Source organism: Scylla paramamosain, chromosome 5, assembly GCF_035594125.1.
Source record: "Scylla paramamosain isolate STU-SP2022 chromosome 5, ASM3559412v1, whole genome shotgun sequence".
NCBI lineage: Eukaryota > Metazoa > Arthropoda > Malacostraca > Decapoda > Portunidae > Scylla > Scylla paramamosain.
In genome coordinates, this window is record NC_087155.1 from 36,315,056 (window position 1) to 36,322,555 (window position 7,500).

At 37.6% G+C, this 7,500-nt stretch overlaps 1 protein-coding gene and 1 long non-coding RNA gene across 12 annotated transcripts in view; one reads left to right on the forward strand and one right to left on the reverse strand.

Moving 5' to 3' along the window:
* The window catches only part of LOC135100904 (valine--tRNA ligase, mitochondrial-like), a 100,567-nt gene that overhangs the window by 12,305 nt on the left and 80,762 nt on the right, over positions 1 to 7,500 (reverse strand). The window contains exon 1 of one of the 9 annotated variants that reach the window (XM_064004460.1): positions 472 to 492. The exons of the other annotated variants lie outside the window; for them this stretch is intronic. The gene's annotated coding sequence lies outside the window, so the exon portion shown is untranslated. Of the gene's footprint in view, positions 1 to 471; positions 493 to 7,500 lie in introns of those variants that run through there. 9 annotated transcript variants of the gene reach the window in all.
* LOC135100897 (uncharacterized) overlaps positions 6,211 to 7,500 on the forward strand; it is a 5,307-nt gene continuing 4,017 nt past the window's right edge. The window contains exon 1 of one of the 3 annotated variants that reach the window (XR_010268956.1): positions 6,211 to 6,575. This is a non-coding gene — a long non-coding RNA (uncharacterized LOC135100897). The remainder of the gene's footprint in view (positions 6,576 to 7,500) is intronic. The other 2 variants (XR_010268957.1, XR_010268955.1) reach the window with 2 other exon arrangements.

Consider the following 7,500-nt stretch of genomic DNA (forward strand, 5'->3'; position numbering starts at 1 on the left):
AGAGAGAGAGAGAGAGAGAGAGAGAGAGAGAGAAATAGTAGTAGTAGTAGTAATTATTAAACTAACCGAACAATTACTACTACTATTACTATTACTACCACAACAACGAGAGAGAGAGAGAGAGAGAGAGAGAGAGAGAGAGAGAGAGAGAGAGAGAGAGAGAGAGAGAGTGTGTGTGTGTGTGTGTGTATATTATTAGTATTACTGATTAATAAGGTGACGTTGCATCAGAGGTAAGACCTAATATAATATATTAGGTCTTACCTCTATATTATATCCTTAAGAACGTTCAGTTAACAATTCCTCAAACACACACACACACACACACACACACACACACACACACACACACACACACACACACACACACACACACACACACACACTTTCTTTCTAGTTTTCGTCACCCTTCATCGTTAATTTCCTAAAATAAATGAATAAATAAATAAAATGCAGAAAAAAGGACCTTACCTCTTCCAGTCGCGAGTCAAAGGCCACATTATTTTTCACTTTTCACGATTCAAATGGGAGTCCACGCCTTCATAGCACCGGGAGAACTATGCTTTGTGGTTATCCTAATGGTCAGTTCATTGACGTGGGCACACACACACGCAAACACAGAAAAAGAGAAAAAAAAAAAAACGGGGGACAGTTAATGGGAGATATTCTCGTAGCATCTGTCTCTCCCCGTTCCCAAACCGATACTGGCTGATTGAGAGTGACGTTGCCTATTAATCTTTTTAGTTACCTATCTTTTTTTTTTCAATGTTTCAGAGCTTCCTGTCATTTATTTTGCAATTCTTTTTATTTTTTTATATTTTATTAAGCGTTTTGAATGGTTTATAAAAGTTAGTTACGGTTTTATGAGATAATATGCATTATTTCGACAATGATAGATCATGTTTGGCTTTGACTTCGTCTTTATATAAAATTCTTGCATTAATATGAACACTGAATATACTTCTAATAAAAAAACAGACAAGCTTTGATATTATCCTTTAGTTGGTGTTCTCCCTAGTAAGGATAAGAATATATAAATTTGAGCTGTCATGAAACAAAGCGAGACGAGGCCACAGTCATAGAAAATCGTCCGAACACTTTGCCCATGTCGACTATCTTGGTACGGTCTCTCTAGGCGGTTTTTCTCTTTTTTTTCAATATTATATAAATCACATCAATCTTTTCCTCTTCTTTTTATTTCCTTTATTTTCTTTTTATTTTATTTCTGTAATTCATGTTTTGTTTTTAATCAGATCTCTCTCTCTCTCTCTCTCTCTCTCTCTCTCTCTCTCTCTCTCTGTTAGTTAGATAGTTGGTGATATGCTTCGTAAAATGAGGAAGGAAGGAGAGAGAGAGAGAGAGAGAGAGAGAGAGAGAGAGAGAGAGAGAGAGAGAGAGAGAGAGAGAGAGAGAAATAATACAATGAAAGATGAAATAATGAATGAACCAATAAATGAGATACACACACACACACACACACACACACACACACACACACACACACACACACACGAGGACAGACAGGCAAAATACGTAGAGAGAGAGAGAGAGAGAGAGAGAGAGAGAGAGAGAGAGAGAGAGAGAGAGAGAGAGAGAGAGAGAGAGAGAGAGAGAGAGAGAGAGAATTAAAAATAAATAAAAGAAAAAAACAAGAATAATGATGATAACTATAATAAAATAAGAGAGAGAGAGAGAGAGAGAGAGAGAGAGAGAGAGAGAGAGAGAGAGAGAGAGAGAGAGAGAGAGAGAGAGAGAGAGAGAAACGACGAGAAAAAAAACAATAAAGAAAAAAAAATAGCCTAACTGTTTACGTTTGGTTAGGTTAGGTTAGGTCAAGCTGAACTTATGAGACCAGCTTGACGTGACAAGATACATTTAAAATTACGATTAATTGACGAGGGTGAACTGTAGCGTCAATAACAGACAGACTGAAGACGTAATAATTCAGTTTAAAAGGTCAAATTAATATCTCATAATGACAGAAGTTTGCTAATTACTCTCTCTCTCTCTCTCTCTCTCTCTCTCTCTCTCTCTCTCTCTCTCTCTCCCATTTCACTCGGTGTTTACAAGAAATCAGCTGATCATTTTACAGGGCAAGGCAAAAAGCTTAGACACATCATAACATTGCGTTTTTTTTTATTATTATTATTTTCAGAGGTTTTGCTTGCAGATTGAATAAGAATTAGTGGAGAGAAGGATATATTGATTTGGCAATGTGAAGTGGTCGCGAGCAGTGGTTATATAAGTGAATATTACTGTATTAAAGTGATTACAACAAATTTTGCGTTACCCTGTAGAGATGACGATGTCCCTTGGAGTTTCAAATCTTGGCTGAAACTCGTATTTGCGGATTTTCTTTGAATGATATACCGCTTGTAGATGAATCATGAGCACCACTGCCTGATGTGAGACTGGAGAAAGTATCAGGAATATTATTAATTTCAGTTGATCAAGCATATTATAAATCTTGCCACTGGATCATGTCGGCTAGGCTAGGCTAGGCTACCCTGGACGTGCCTTCTCAATTTTTAAAGTAACCTGATAGATTTTCACGTTTCTTTTAATAGTGTACACAGGGGAATAACTGACGCGTCTACACTATTAAATTCAGTGAAAAATATTCACTATTAACTTTATTACAAGTAGAAATATATACAGCCTTTCCCTTCCTTCCATCTAGCTACCCTCACGATCGCCCTGAACATCACCGCACACATTAATACACATTTCTTGATGATTTTGTTTACTATGATAATTCTGAAGGCATGTATGGATACGTCAACTCTTTCTTTACGTCCACCTGGAAGGAGAATGCAAAAGCTCAACAAATAAGTGAGAAATAGCGTAAAATTCAGTAACTTTTTCTCCGCTCAGGCAACCATGGTGGGCGAAAATAAGATTCAACACAATTTCTCTCTCTCTCTCTCTCTCTCTCTCTCTCTCTCTCTCTCTCTCTCTCTCTCTCTCTCTCTCTCTCTCTCTCTCTCTCCTGGATTACTGTAGTTGCTTTTAAAGGTTGCTGAGACGTGACGCAATATTTCCAGTCTTACAGATAATCTACCTCTGGAATCTTGAAAGCACCCTTGAAAATGCGTAAAGATTCTCCCTTAAATTTGTTGATGGAGTCTTGAAACCACCCTGGAAAATGTGTATAATTTCTCGTAGAGCTTCATAAACGTGCAGTTGGTGATATGAGAGAGAGAGAGAGAGAGAGAGAGAGAGAGAGAGAGAGAGAGAGAGAGAGAGAGAGAGAGAGAGAGAGAGAGAGAGAGAGAGAGAGAGAGAGAGAGAGAGAGACTGTACATAAACAATTATATCTTTCCACACACACACACACACACACACACACGTACGTTTCCCTAAGGGCATTCCATCAGTGTGACGTAATGGGATTAACTTAACTCATCCCCAAAACTCCCACAAACTGAGTAACTTCTTCCTCTTCTTTGTCATCTACTGTGACACAAGTTAGGGAGGTGAGAGAGAGAGAGAGAGAGAGAGAGAGAGAGAGAGAGAGAGAGAGAGAGAGAGAGAGAGAGAGAGAGAGAGAGAGAGAGAGAGAGGTGAGATGAAGTGAGAATATTCCTATGTATTTTCTGTCATAACATCTCATATCACCTTTTGTCTCCCCTGAACCTCTAAAAATATCAACATTTAGACAAGTTAGGGAGGTGAAGAGAGAGAGAGAGGTGAGATGAAGTGACATTATTCCTGTCTCTCTCCCAGCTTAAACTTTCAACAATATTTATAATGAGAAATGTAGACAAGTTAGAGAGATGTAGAGAGAGAGAGGTGAGGTGAAATGAGATTATTGTTTTCTTTCTTGCCTAACACCTTTCTCTCTCTCCTTCTCTTGGCCTCTGCCTCCTCAAAAACAGCCTATATTAATGAACTGGTGATGGTACAGGCCTATAATACCTTGTAACAACATTTCATCATAAAATCTGCCAATGCTGGTTGAATTATAATCAGTCATTCCTCATGCTAACCTTATTATTATTATTATTATTATTATTATTATTATTATTATTATTATTATTATTATCATGTGATGCAGAATATCATGGTGTTTTGGTTGCAAGAGTCCACGTAAATATAGATTGAGCCATCGTATTCATGTTTTTCATTGTGTGGTGTTGTAAATATACTTTATCTGTAAATAAAAAATGTATCCTATGACATTTGTTTATTTTATTATATGTGTGTTAGGTTAGGTTAGCATAGTCTTTATACAAGCTCTTGGCAGTGCATATATATCACAGACACATTGTTAGTAAATCAATTTGAAGTAGAACCAATTGTTGTGTGTGTGTTAGGTTAGCCAATCATACCCTTATCTTTGAAATATTCCTTTGTATATGCTTATGTACCACAGCCAGATACACACTGATTAGGGAGGTGGACAGAATAGTGGTGAAAGACTGAATATACTGCTTCACTCTTGCATTGGGGACGTGGACAGAATAGTGGTGAAAGACTGAATATACTGGTTGACTCTTGCATTGGGGAGGTGGACAGAATAGTGGTGAAACAGGGAATATACTGCTTGACTCTTGCATTGGGGAGGTGGACAGAATAGTGGTGAAAGAGTGAATATACTGGTTGACTCTTGCATTGGGGAGGTGGACAGAATAGTGGTGAAAGAGTGAAGATATTGGTTAACTCGTTTTCTATGATTTTATTGGAGTTTTCATTAATTTATGGTTAAATTGTGAGTGATAGGCTAACCCTTTCACTCTTTCAGTCTTCAGTATCATTATAAACAGTCTACTGTGTCTTTCATAACTTCTAATTAATTTTAAGGTTCGCTTATAAACTCAGTCCTCTCGTTTTCTATGCTTTTATTCGAGTTTCCGTCAATTTAAAGGTTTAATTATAAGTGATAGGCTATTTGGCGCGGGGAACCGACTCCCTCTCTCTCTCTCTCTCTTAACACCTCACAGTGCTTCAAGTGACATATTTTCATTTCTATTCGCTTATAAAGTCAATGTACCCTCGCATTTCCTGCCATATAATTAAAGTATCCGGTTGTACCCCATGGTGAGGGTCCGCTTGTTTCCACCTCCTTCACCGAGGGAGGGAGGCAGACTGCTCCAGGCGTTTTGGGATTTTTTTTTATTTATTTATTATTTTTTATTGTCTTCCTCATTGTACCTGGGAAACACCGTGCAGTGCGGATGTGTGTGTGTCCTCTTTTCATTTAAACACCAGGGAACGGGACCACAGAGGCACAGGAGGTCAATTAAGGTGAGTTTAGTAGTGACAGGTAGCAGAGGTCTGGCTTCAACCTACGACACTACCTGGAAAACACTGGAAATACCTGGAAAATACTTGATACTTAATAGCAAAAGGGGAGAAGAGAAGAGAAAATAATGCTATTTATCATGGAATAGAGGCGGACACACACACACACACACACACACACACATACGCATACATATATATATACACACACACACACACACATACACACACACATAGACACAAACACACACACACACGCATTACACACAGCTGAAATTAATCCAGAAAATAGAGAAATAACCTTCATAACAACCACAAATAATAAGGAAAGAGAGATAGCCAACCTTATTTTCATCTGAGCCCCCTCCCTGCCCTCCCGCGGCCGCCATGATGGATTGCCAGAGTCTACCCCAGGTTCCAATATTCTTTCTATTTTCTTAACTTATATATTTAGGCTTTTTAACTAAGATTTTATGGTTTGTAAAAATATTTGGTGGTGTTTTGAGTGTTTTGCGTGCGAGTGTTAAGGGAAACATGTCGATTATGAGGTTTTTTCAGCGTAAATAATTGTTGCTGTTTGCCGTTAAATTTTTCATACCGCCAAACATGATTTTTTATTTCAGCCGCTAGGCAAGATTTTATGGGCTCAAAAAATCGTTTATTGTCTTTTTAAATATGTTATGATGCTTTTGAGTGAAATACGTGGACTTTTAGAGGGGTTTTAGACCCGTTGAACACTCAAAAAGTCGACATTTATAAATTATTTATTTATTTATTTCAGCTTCCGGTTAACTTCTGATTGTTTGTAAAAATAGTTTCGATTTTTTAAAGTGTATTGTGTTCGTGAGAAATGAGATTTGTGGATTTTGGAATGTATTTTTTTTATCGTGTTTGTTCGAACACTTTTTCATATAGTTATTTAAATATAGCTTTATTATTACTGAAGCTTGGAATATTTTTATATGTCCAGAATTAATTTAAAATTATGCCCTTTCATAATATGTAAAGCATTCCGGCCTAGCTCCATTTTTGCGAGGGGTCATTTTCAAAATCATTTGCGTAACGTAAATATGGCGGACGTGACGTCATCAGCCGCCTTCATCCGGGGACCGAGACCCTGGACCTTCCCTCCTCCCAGTGCCCTTCCATTAGTATTTAGTGTTATTTCCTATATTTTCCAGCTGTTTTCATGCATAGAGAAGAATAGAAAGAGGAGGAAAGAAGGAGAAATGAAGAAGGAGGAGGAAGAAGAGGGAAGGGAAGGAGGAAGAGGAGAAGGAAAAGAAGAAATATTAAGAAAAGATTTTCACTGAATTTCCAGCGTTTTAAAGGTAAGCAAAAAATAGTAGTAGTAGCAGTAGTAGTAGTAGTGGTGGTGGTGGTGGTGGTGGTGATGTGGCAGCCTTGTAATATAAGATGAAGTGTTTTGAGTTAAATACGCAATTTTTTTCTAGGCATTTTGGAATAGAAGTGAGAGTTTTTGGTGTTTTGAAAGGGAATAGTCGTGCTTTCAGTGTTTTTTTTAAAGTGAATTCTTCGTTTCTGTGGCGTTTTAAAAAGGCTGGGGATGTTTTTTTTTATATATTTTTTTATTTTTTTTGTGTTTTTTTTTAGATTTTGGTGTTTTTCAAGTTTGTTTGGGTAGAAATTGTTGTTTTTTCGCTGTCCTTGGGTAGGTGTGTGTCTCTTCTGGGGTGTTTTGAAAGGAAATTAAGTGTTATTTAAGTGTTTTTGGCTAGAAATATGTTTTTTGGGGTGTTTTGAAAGGAAATTAAGTGTTTTTAAGTGTTTTGGCTAGAAATGTGTGTTTTTTGGGTGTTTTGAAAGGAAATTAAGTGTTATTCGATGTTTTTTTTTGCAAGAAATGAGTGCTTTTGGAGTGTTTTGAAAGGAAATTAAGTGTTATTTAAGTGTTTTTTGGGTTTCTAGGTGTTTTTGGGAGTAAAATTGTGTTTCTAGGTGTTTCTAGGTGTTTCTGGTGTGTATGTGTGTGTGTGTGTGTGTGTGTTGCCTTGTCTTTCGTTGTACAGATGCTTATACAGTGTGTGTGTGTGTGTGTGTGTGTGTGTGTGTGTGTGTGTGTGTGTGTGTGTTGCCTTGTCTTTCGTTGTACAGATGGTGATGCTGTGTGTGTGTGTGTGTGTGTGTGTGTGTGTGTGTGTGTGTGTTGCCTTGTCTTTCGTTGTACAGATGGTGATGCAGTGTGTGTGTGTGTGTGTGTGTGTTGCCTTGAATTTCGTTGTACAGATGGTGATG